Source organism: Pseudorasbora parva, chromosome 13 (assembly GCF_024679245.1).
Source record: "Pseudorasbora parva isolate DD20220531a chromosome 13, ASM2467924v1, whole genome shotgun sequence".
NCBI classification, from domain to species: Eukaryota; Metazoa; Chordata; class Actinopteri; order Cypriniformes; family Gobionidae; genus Pseudorasbora; species Pseudorasbora parva.
This window is the reverse complement of record NC_090184.1, coordinates 5,084,400-5,096,907: the sequence shown is the minus strand read 5'-3', so window position 1 is coordinate 5,096,907 and position 12,508 is coordinate 5,084,400. Positions and strand designations below refer to the sequence as shown.

General features: G+C 37.2%; 1 protein-coding gene and 1 long non-coding RNA gene across 8 annotated transcripts in view; one reads left to right on the top strand and one right to left on the bottom strand.

Moving 5' to 3' along the window:
• Positions 1-12,508, bottom strand: part of fgfr1a (fibroblast growth factor receptor 1a) — a 229,520-nt gene that overhangs the window by 116,806 nt on the left and 100,206 nt on the right. The gene's annotated exons all lie outside the window — the stretch shown is intronic.
• On the top strand, positions 7,374-12,397 carry LOC137038443 (uncharacterized). Of its 2 annotated transcripts, none has more exons than XR_010897484.1 (5): positions 7,374-7,684; positions 8,396-8,739; positions 8,902-9,013; positions 11,182-11,251; positions 12,292-12,397. It is a non-coding gene; the product is annotated as an uncharacterized lncRNA (long non-coding RNA). The 2 variants fall into 2 exon arrangements; XR_010897483.1 differs by having other exon boundaries at positions 7,526-7,684; positions 8,902-8,997.

Sequence of the window (12,508 nt, the reverse complement as noted above, 5' to 3'; positions counted from 1 at the left end):
TTCTTTCACACAATAGGCCCTTTTCACAGTGAAGTCAGAAAACTTCCGCCGTTCGTCAAAGCCGTGTATACGCACTTCCGTTTAGCCATTAGGTGCGTTGGATAGTTCCGGAACTGGTTAACTAACAACACGAAAGGTAAAGTTTATAATAATAATTATGAAAAATATTCATCGCTCTTAGCCTGTGTTGTCTTAAGTTTACTAGTAATACGTTTTAACTTTTTATATTAATATATATTCCAGCACGGTTGTTTAGAATAACTCCCTCCTAATCAAATCTAACTGTCAAACCATTTTCATATTCATATACCTTTATAATCAAACTGTTCAATATAGAATTTGTATCCTTTATCAAGTTTAGACCGTGTCGTAAGCGAAAATTTGTCTGAAAGTCGCTGTACATCATCTAGACGTATGTCTGGCAGATGTAGAAGGGACTGTGTAAACTCCATCACGTTCAACTATGCCGGCCGGGGGGCGTTTCAAGATGGCAGAGTGAGTGGCAGCACTTTTGCAGGCTCTGATAAAAAGTTTCTTTTTAGTCCTTGAAATGTGATTAACTAGTGTGACAACCCCTCAAATAAACAGGCACTTAACGTACTGTCAAAATTTAGTGACAAAACTAAGTTATCACAACATTCTGTGGGTTTTTTTTTCTCTTTGTTTCCTGGAATCATGTCCGACCACAACTACAATTTGGATGCTCTCCACGAGGCATGTGACGACTTTGACGCTGAGGAAGAAATGGAAGCGGAGCAACATTCATTCAAAGAAGACAAAATTAATAAAGAACATACGCCAATTAAACAGCCGAATCCAAAGAAACAGAGACACCAAAAAGAAATGGAGGACGTCAACACTGGCGCTGCAGTACAGGCCCTGACCAGAAAAAAAGACGAACAGACTGAACTTCTGAAAAGCTTCGACAGACGTATTGAAGCTAACACAACCGCAACTAAAGAAAACCGTGAAGAAATCTGCATGCTTCAGAAAAAAATAGGAGGCCTACAGAGAGAAAACAGTCTGCTAAAAGAAGCATGTGCAGAGCAAACCCGTTACAAACGAAGGTGGAATCTGAGGATGATTGGTCTACCTGAAAAGGATGGAGAGGACACGAGAGAAATTGTCCTTGGGATATTGACAAGAGTTGTTCCAATGTCTGTGGAGCGGCTGCAAGACACCGTAGACACCGTTCACCGGCTGGGACGGAAAGGCGACGCCGCTACATCAAATAACACACCGAGAGCAATCATCATTCAGTTCGGGATGAGAACGGTGAGGGATGACGTTTGGAAAAAGTCAAAGGATGCGAGAATGTGTAGAGACATGCACATACGTTTCAAAGAAGACTTCTCGAAAGAAGACCGGGAGGCGCGTGCAAAGCTGTGGCCGCAGGTCCAAGAAGCAAGAAAGAAGGGTAAAAGGGCATTCTTAAAGGAAGGATACGCACTGATCGATAACCGGAGAGTGGACCCAATGTGAACACTCGTTTTTCTAGCAGACTGGCAGAAATTCAGCCTGCTGTCACTTTTGACTGAGAAACGTTATTTAATTGCTTGGTTGACATAAACGCTACGTTATGTAAGTATGCAATATTAGCACTTTGCTTGTTGATGCGTCACATCCGAAGTTAACCAATCTGACGTTGATGACCATAACATTTCTACACAACAACATATGGCAGATACTGAATGTTTATTTACCTGGTTTATGTTCTTCATTTTAACCAGGCGAAGTGGATCTCATTTTATATAGATATTTGATACAATTGCTGCTTGGTCTGTATAGTTTTCCATTTTTCCCTCTTTATTGTTAGAGGGTTTGTTACACTTAACATGTTGATTTAGGACTAATTCCTCATTCCTGCACATCGTTACACTCTTTTGTGCATTGTTTAGGTTATCTATCATCTAAATGTTGTCCTTTATTTCTTTAAATACTAGGGGGTTAAAAGATAATGTAAAACGAAAGGCTATTTTTCTTTTCTGTAAGGAGCAAAGGGCTAATTGTGTTTTTTTTGCAAGAAACCCATTCTGTCGATGCTGAAACAAAATTTTGGAAATTGCAATGGGGAGACTCTATCTTTTTCAGCCATGGAACGTCACACTCAGCAGGAGTTATGGTTTTATTGAATAGATTTCCCGGAAAAATTATTGATCACAAAAGTGACTCAAATGGCTATTGGGTAATGGTCGCGTGTATGGTTATAACAAAAAAGTACAGAATAAAAATCTCTTCTCATCGTTAAATAAGGGCTTAGAAGAATGGAAAATGCTTTTTTCAACTAATAGAGAAATAATTGGGGGAGATTTCAACCTGGCCCCTGATCTTTGGCTAGACCGCCTACCAACAAAGAGACACTGCCACACGTTTGATGAAACAATAGTTGAATTGATCACAAAGGCCAATCTAATAGATTACTGGAGAATGAAAAACCCGACCAGAAAACAATTTACCCTGTTTAACTCATCTAATAATGGCCAGTGCTCAAGATTGGATTACTGGCTAATACCAGATAATCTAGTTAATGAGGTCAATAAATGTGAAATTATTACTGATAATTATTATTATTATTACTGATCAGTGTAATATTTTTGACTCTTTCGCCAGATGGAAGAGAGAACAAAATAAACTCTATATGGAAATTTAACAATACTCTCTTGGAAGATACTGAATTTTGTAAAACAGTTAAACAACTGGTTAGAGAAGTAAATTAATTGGAAATGTGTTCTCTGAGTAAATGGGAATGGTTCAAATTCAAAGTTTGACAGTTAGCTATTAATACAAGTAAACAAGCATTAACACTTAAAAAGTTAAGACAAAGGGACATTATTAGTCACATTAATATGCTATGCTGTAAAGATGATTTGACAGTGGAAGAGCAGACTGAATTAAAAAATCTACAGTCCCATCTTGATAATATATATCTGGAAAAGGCCAAGGGTGCATTTATCCGTTCAAGGGCTCGCTGGATTGAAGAAGGGGAAAAAAACTTGTCCTATTTTTTTAGTCTGGAAAAACAAAGACAAACGAAGAAAAAAATGTGAAAGTTAAAAATCAATGATATTATTGTTGAAAATCAAGAAGTGGTAAACGAAAAATCAAAGATTTCTACTGTAATTTGTATAAATCACTTTTTTCTAAAAAAAGATTGCAATTTCTTCTTAAATAAGATTCAGGGGTTTAAAAAGACACTAGATGATAACTTTAAACAACTAATGGAAGATGAGCTAAGAATTGAGGAACTAGACTTGGCTGTTCGACAGATGTCAAGGGGGAAATCACCTGGTATAGATGGGATAACCGTGGAGCTTTTATCTTTCTTTTGGAGTGATATCAGAGAAATGCTCAATAATGCCTATTTAGACTGTATATCAAAAGGTAATCTTTCTCCCACTATGAAACATGGTATTATCACTTTAATTCCCAAACCTGACAAAGATATTCTTTTATTAGATAATTGGAGACCAATTACCTTATTATGTACCGATTATAAATTACTGGCACTTGTCTATGCTATTCGTCTGAATGAGGGATTATCACATATATAATTGATGAGTGTCAGGCAGCCTTTATAAGGGGCAGAAATATACATAATCATACTAGACTGCTACTAGACTTGCTTGACTATCAAGATATCATTGATACTATGCGCGTTTCCATTACCCTTCAAATTGCGCATATTGAAATTGCGAATTGAAAACACGCCTAATGGAAACGCGGCAATTTCGCAAAAACTCCCATATATCGCAAAAAAGTTTTTACGCTCTCATGAGGTGGTTTTTCAGGCGATTCGAAAAAGGACATTTTCGCAAAACTGCAATGGAAACGTTTTTTTCGCATTTACAGGTCACCTGTTGCGGTGACGCATTGCTGCAACATAGGGCCAATATATTATATTTCCCACTCAATTGTGTCGTAATAACAAGATAATGTAGTTAAAAGGACATATATTTTCTCCTAATAAGGACTACAGGCTATATATACTGTAATTAAGACATATATTCAAGAAATGTATTAAAACAGAAAGAGCTAGTCTGTATTTTCAGCCTTACTCAAAGGCCGAGGAAACAGGCCAGTTACGCACGTCAATCCATTCCAGACGATCTTAGTTTGTTTCTTATTTAATAAACAGGCAATTAATTGATGAAACATCGATACAAATAAAAATACAATTTATACAAAACGATTTTTTTTTAAAGAAAGACTTTCTAGAAAATAAAACTCGAATTGATCAAAATCATGTGACCCCAGGTCTCAAACATATTGCGATTCTTACTCATGCTGCTCACTATTCATAATCAACATATAAATTAAAATAATAATATTACAGGCTAATGTTTAGTCCTAAAGGTAGCCTATTTAGTTTCGTAGTTAGGCTATGTTTTCTTTAACCAACGGCCGATAAAAGCGCCGATGGTCTCATTTTTTCCTTCTTCCTTTAAGAGAGATGAAACAATTTACAATAATTTTGTCATTTTTAGCTATACAGATGAGTTCAAGACATAGTTATAAACTATAAACTGTCCATTTTTATTTGTGGACTCAGGGAACTAATTATTTTGCATGCACTCACTCCAAACGCGGTCTTCATTTTAAAAAAAATTATTTCGTTTATTAAATGCCATTCTTTTCTTTTCCAAAGCATTTCTAAAATCAATTCACATGCCCATCAAACGAAATATCTAGCCAAAATAACGAAAGTGGTAAAAACAAAAACAAAACAAAAAACAACAAACATTTGAGTTACCATGCAAATTCAAACATTTCGCTCTACTCTATATGCGTCAACCTGGCGGGCGTAAGAGTCGATCATTCTTTACAGATGATGGTTCGGTTTGGAGAGAAGAGGAGACGGAGTTTTTTATTAAACTCATAAAAGACAATATAGGATTACAGTAATACAGGATGCTAAACACAGAAATGCTACATTATCATGAAGACCTTGAAGCAGATCACACACACACACACACACACACACACACACACACACACACACACACACACACACACACACACACACACACACACACACACACACACACACACACACATCCGTGCCAATTAAGTAACCTAAGGGGCTTTCCTTGCCATTAATGCTTGGATAACACGTGTCCTTCCAATAAAAATAATGGCTAGTGGATGAGATATACAAACCTACCAAGTACCATCATTTTGGACTGACCTATCGCGAGAAGAAAGTAATATGTTTTAGTCGCATAACTGCAGCTATGGAAACGCTGTCATTTCGCAACAGTTTTTTATCGACATTTAAGAAATATCGCAAAAGTTTTTCGCAAATCTGTAATGGAAACGCAGCTACTGATGCCTTTATTCTATTTCTCGATTTCTACAATGCCTTTGACACCGTTGAACATGCCTTTTTATTTGATGTCTTAGATTTTTTAGGTTTTGGGAGCAAATTTTGTAAAATAATTAAGATGTTTTATACTGACATATATAGTTTTGTATCTCTGAATCCTGGTATAACTCCTAGGTTTGTGGTGCTCCGCGGTATTAGACCAGGGTGCCCGATTTCTCCCAAACTGTTTATTCTAGCCACCCAATCACTTATCATGCTCATTAATCATAACCCTGAATTGCATGGTATCTCGATATTTGATAAGGAATTGAAAATTAGTCAATTTGCAGACGACACCGCAGTCCTTTTAAGGAATAAATTCATGGTTGATGTTGCCCTTGATTCAGTTTCAATTTTCTCTAAAGCTTCAGGATTAACACTCAATATTAAAAAATGTGAGCTACTTCCCTTTTACTGATCAACAGATTCAATCATATCTTCAATTGAGGTTAAATCTGAAGTAAAATATCTTGGAATAGTCTTATCCAAAAATGCAATCAGAAGGGAAGATGTCAATTTTTCTAACCGATTAACAGATATGGAAAAATCCTTAAGTCGCTGGCTCACCAGAGACCTCACTATCTTTGGTAGAGTTACCTTATCTAAAACAGAAGGTATTTCCAAAGTAATATATCCATGTCACTCCCTGTATATTTCTTCTGGTAATATTAAGAAAGCCAACTCAATTATTTTCAAATTCCTGTGGAAAAATAAAACCCATTATATTAGGAATTCACAGCTTGTTAAAGAATATGATATGGGTGGTATCAAAGCCTTGGACTTTGAATCAATGTTTGGGACCTTTAAGATTAAATGGTTAAAATCATATCTATCACAACCAGATTCTATTTGGTTTCACATTCCCAGACATATATTTAAAAAAGTAGGAGGGCTTGATTTTCTTTTGCAATGTGATTTTGAGGTGACCAAAATTCCTGTTAAATTATCAAAATTCCATAAACAAATTCTTCAATACTGGAAAATGATCTTCACGCATAATTTTTCTCCACACGGATCCACCTTGTGGAACAATAGGGTCATTATAATCAATAGAAAAACATTGTTCAGATATGATTGGTATGAAAAGGGCATTGTGTTTGTGAATGATGTTATAGATGATAATGGAAACTTGTTGGAATATAAAGCCTTCTTAGACAAATATAATTTAAAATGTACATATAGTGAATACAATAAGAATACGTAAAGCAATACCGGTACCTTTATTACAGTTAATTCAAAACATATTGTTATATACAAAAACAAGACCCTTATCAATTTTACCACATTTAGTTATCAATGATTGTACTTTAGTTGACAATAAATGTAATAATAAATATATTAATGATGCTTTAAGATCTTAACTGTTTTTTGATTATAACAGAGGATTGTGTGTACAGGTTCCAAATATGGGTGCATTGTCCATAGGAAGAACACATTTTAAATTCATTAAATGGCCCATTTCCCCAAAAGTCAAAGAGACTCACTTTAAAATAATTTATAAGATATATCCGGCTGCGGACTTTCTTAGGAAAAAATTTAAATTTGATGTAGACCCTTGTGCATTTTGCGAGATGACTGATGAGACTCTGGAACACATGTTCTTTTTTTGCCTTGTGTCCAATAGCTTTTGGTCCGAGCTACACAATTGGATGTCACTTAAGATGGATAATATCCCTACTCTTACCTTGACTCACATCCTCTTTTATATGGATAACATAGATTCATCAGTATCAGATTTAGTTAATATGATTATTCTTATGGGTAAATATCATATTCATTGCAGTAAGTGGAGATGTTCTAAGCCTTCCTTTGTTTGGTTTATAATGATTTTAAATTATTTTTTACCTCACTGGAAAAGATCAAATCAACTAAAATCGCGAGAAAAATGTGCAGTGAAATATCTAGGAAATTGCTGTTTTGATTAATCTCCCTTTGTGTGTGTTGCTCCAATGTTAATTTAATCTTAATTTTATTATCTTTAGCCATCTTGCCTTTGACTTGTTTTTAAGTAAACCTTTTATTGTTGTTGTTTGCTGTTTTCTGTTTAGTTATTACCTTTTGTTTTGTTTTTTGACATTTGTATATATGTATGTATATTATCTTTCCAGCCTGTCCTCCTCCGAATCACGACCTTATAGGTCGTATGTGCATGCAGCGTATTACGACCTATAGTCACGTTTAAAAATGAAGCGCCCTCTAGCTGTCTGATTAATAATGACAGTCTCGTTTGTCGGGTGTGTCGTCATCAAATGAACTTTGACCGTCGTTGTCAATATAAAAATGAGATGAGAGGAAGGAGTCACCCTGAACTTTGTAATCCAGGTGGGTTTATTTTTGTTCTTTTTAAATTATCATTCTGATTGTCTGCAATTCATGTGTAAGTGCAGTATGATGTTTACAAATCAGTTGCAAATGCCACCGAACGAACGCGATTTTACCATAGTAACGTTGTTGCTCAATCCTGTTAGTAAAAGCCAGGTGACCACAAAGCTTACCATGTTTTTACCACAGCAACTGTGGTTTCACTGTCTACTATTTGAAAAGCATAACACAACACTTACTATTGTTTTACCTCAGTATCCATAGTTTTACTGTAGTATTTGTAGTTAAAACATGGTACCATACCATGATTTTAACACAGTAACTGTTTTCACTGTGTACTATTTGTATTTAAGCACTATGACTACAACACTTACCATGGTTTCACTACAGTAATGTAGTTGTACTGTGGTACGTGTAGCTAAAGCACAGTAACCATGGATCTTACCATGGTTTTACCTCAGTAATCATAGTTTTGCTGTGGTGTTTGTAGTTAAACAGTAACCAAAACATATACCATCGGTTTTACCACAATAACCAGAGTTTTACTGTGGTATTTGTCATTAAAGCACTGTAATCACGACACTTACCATGCTTTTAAAGCAGTAACCATAGTTTTTTTCTGTGGTAGTTGTAGTAAAAAAGCATAGTAACACAAAATTTTCAATATTTATGTTATTGTATTGTTATTGTTAATATTTTTCTGTCTTCCAGTTTCTTCAGATCACCTGCTCCTCCATCTCCATCTCCCACAACAACCTTAAATACAACAGTTATTTTAAGAAGCCATTTCTTGCAAAAGCTGACTAACTGTCTGTCTGTCTGTCAGCTTTTTTTCTGAACAGTATTTTGTAAATCATCTACACATATCTTGGCATATTTTTGTTATTTTCATATTTTCTACACATTCTTGGCAAAACTCAAAATCTAATTTTGACCAGTTATGTCAGAAAGCTGCTAGTATTAACAGGGAACTTGGACTCAAAGCTCCCAATGCTGATCTTGAAGAAGCTGCAATGGAGGCTGAACAAGTCCTTTAAAGGTTCAGCCCTTCACAGGTAAAGTTGAACACATTTAGCTTTAACAGATTTGTTTTTAAGGAATGTATCTTTATTATGTTATGTGTTATTAACTTTCCTTAAAGTCCTTCCTCTTATATATATTGGTCACAGATCATTTTTAAAACTGCCTCAACATGTATATATTTCTCTTTGTTTTAGCTGAAAAGAAAGTGATGTCAAGGGCTTGTTCGTGGAGTGGGATGAATTTGGCGGTTTATGGAGAAGACGAAAATAAAAGAAGAAAAAGCTGCAACGGTAAATATTTCCAGTGGTATGTCTGTTTTTGTCGTAACCCTTGATTGAACATCACTGCATTTACATTTCGCACAGCATTGGAGGTTTCTTAGGCCCTGTCCACACGAAGCCAGCACTTTCCTAATCCGATCTTTTTTTCCCCTCGTTTCAAGAAATATCTGCGTCCACACGAGATAAAGAAAACAGACTAAAAACGATGTAGTTTGCATGCCAGGCCGATGTGTGGCGCTGTAATTCTGCCACAGAAATACACTAAAAACAGAGAAGAAGAGTTGTGGCTAGAAGGGGTATAGCAGTGGTCGGAGGTGAGGCAAAATCTCACAATAAAATAACAATAAATACATTTGCTACTTAACAGATGTGTTTTATTAATGCCTACACCTACACCTACCCTAACCCAAAACATACCCTTACAATAATGCAGATACGTTAATTAAATGACGCAAAATTGATGTGCGCATGCCCAGTGCCCGTAGTTGTATCCCTTACCTCTTTCACCGTGCCGGTGTCATGACAAATCCTGTCCCCCTGTGAAATCGTGTCCGCTGGTAGCGGTTTTAAATGCCTGATCAAAAGTTGTTATACATGGTTCTGGACAATTAATTGTTTGAAAATAACTAAATAATAAACTAATAAACTATTAATTCATTGCCATAATAAGTACACACGTAAAACATTTATTCAAAATATTTAATTGATTGCTATAATGGGAGCAAAAACATGTTCTGAATTATATACTTATATAAGCACTTATAGCTTCAGTTATATACTACTAATACATGAAACATATGCTTTGTAAGACATTAAAGACTATTTTAACACAATTTAAACAGCAAAAATCAAAACGCGATTGTGTAAGAATTGTAATCAGGCTCTGAACAGATTACCTATTAAAATTTCTTTCAGCCAATAGAATCGCTCTTGGGGTCCTTGCGGACACGATTTCACAGGGGGACAGGATTTTTCATGACACCGGATGTAGTGTGATGACAACACCGTTTTTAGAAAATATACGGATTCGCTGTACACACGAAAACAGAAGATGATCATTTTCAGATTCATCCACTTTGGGACCCGGTTTCGAAAAATATCGGATTCATGCTTCTAAAACGCCGGATCCGTGTGGACGAAACGCTGATACGGTACAAAATTTATACGTATACAGCTAACCGCGTCTCCGTGTGGACCGGGCCTTAAACTTTACATATCACACTGCTCCATCAGTAAGAACCTAATAAAGCACGGTTAGTCAAACTCGGTCCTGGAGGGCCACTGTCCTGTAGAGTTTAGCTCCAACCCTAATCAAACACACCTTCCTGTGATTTTTCTAGTGATCCTGAATCTAGCTTGCTCAGGTGTGTTTGATCAGGGCTGGAGCTAAACTCTGCAGGACAGTGGCCCTCCAGGACAGAGTTTGAGGAACACTGTAAAAAGTGTCATGTCAACGTAGTAGTAGTTCACACAGATTGTTTATATATGTAAATACGCACTACACCTTACGTCTTTTGCAATGTCTCGTGCATGACATAACATTATAAAAAGTCGGGGCTCAAGTTAAAATCATTTCAACTTCTCATCTCGAGACCTTGCGGGTTATTTTCCCATTCCACTGCCCGCGACTCGCGTTTTTCAAAGCAAACACGCTTTCTGTGTGAAAAAGGCCATGATTCATTGTCTCGCTATCACCAGAACAAGCTCAATTTAAGATTGAACATTGGTCTGGGGAGTCTGCTCAGTATTTTCTACTGCACTAGAGGCATGATCAATGGGCCTAATTCAAATGACTTTGTTTGCAATTGATAGTCCATCAAACAATCAGACCACAAGAGGCGTGAGCAATAAGCATTGACCTATCGCTTCTCTATCCGTCATCGTGTTAAATCCACCAATAGCCCACCTGGTGGATAAGCCAGTCTGTGATTGGTTTCCGCAAAAGTGTGTAACAGAACCAGTAGAAATTAATGTGCAGGTTTCCAGACTGAGCTGCAGGTTGAAATCAAATCGCTGGCAGATCGGGCTGGGTTTATCCAGTCTACATACTTCATACAACCGCAATAGGAATATTAGAAAATGTCTGCAATTTTAAGTGATAAAGCTTTATAAAGTCAGGATTCTGATTGATTGTCAATGTTTTTATTGTTTCTCATTTATTTTAATAAAATTATCTTCCATCCTGTCTTGCAGGTTTTCTCATGGATTGGTTATTCTCTATCAGCTCTCTGCATTATCAAACCCAATGGCCCCTTTGCTAACAGTAATCACTCACTCACTCACTCACTCACTCACTCACATACACACTCGCTCGCTCATACGCTCGCTCGCTCGCTCGCTCACACACACTCACTCACTCACTCACTCACTCACACTCACTCACTCACACACACACACACACGCTCATTCACTCACTCACTCACTCACACACTCACTCACACACACACACGCTCATACACTCACTCGCTCATACACTCACTCGCTCATACACACACACACACACACACACACACGCTCATTCACTCATACACTCGCTCACTCACTCGCTCACACACTCGCTCATACACTCGCTCACTCACTCACTCACTCACTCACTCACTCACTCACTCACACACACACACACGCTCATACACTCACTCGCTCACTCACACAAACTCGCTCGCTCGCTCACACACACACACTCGCTCACTCACACACACACACACTCGCTCATACACTCACTCACTCACACACTCGCTCATTCACACTCACACACTCACTCACACACTCACTCACTCACTCACACACTCGCTCATAGACTCACTCAATCACTCACTCGCTCAATCACACACACACACACATTCGCTTACACACACACACTCGCTCATACACTCACTCACACACTCGCTCATGCACTCACTCACTCACACACTCGCTCATACACTCACACACTCACTCACTCGCTCATTCCCTCACTCGCTCATACACTCACTCACACACTCGCTCATAGACTCACTCATTCCCTCACTCGCTCACTCACTCATTCCCTCACTCGCTCATACACACTCGCTCGCTCGCTCATACACACTCGCTCGCTCGCTCACTCTCTCACTCTCTCACTCTCTCACTCTCTCACTCGCTCACTCACTCACTCACTCACTCACTCTCTCTCTCTCTCACACACACACACACACACACAAAAACACTTTCTGCCAACTTCTGCTTATAGCATCTCTACTTGTATTAATTTCTCCTCTACAGTGAACAGTCCAAAATTATAAGCAACTTTTTTTGTTTTTTCTTTTTTTCTTCTTTTCTTTATAGTGGCACAATCTGGAGAAGTACCTGGGTGACAGAGGATGCTGTGCTGGGCACTTATGTTTGTCTTTAAACAGTTTGACATATCAATAAACATTGTGAAATGACAAAATGTGTGCATTCATTGTTTTGTTTTTTACTTTTAACTTTTTTTTAATTCTTATAGTTAAACTAGTAGAGTTAAGAATGGCAAAAGGTTTTCAGGAAACACAGTGATTAAATG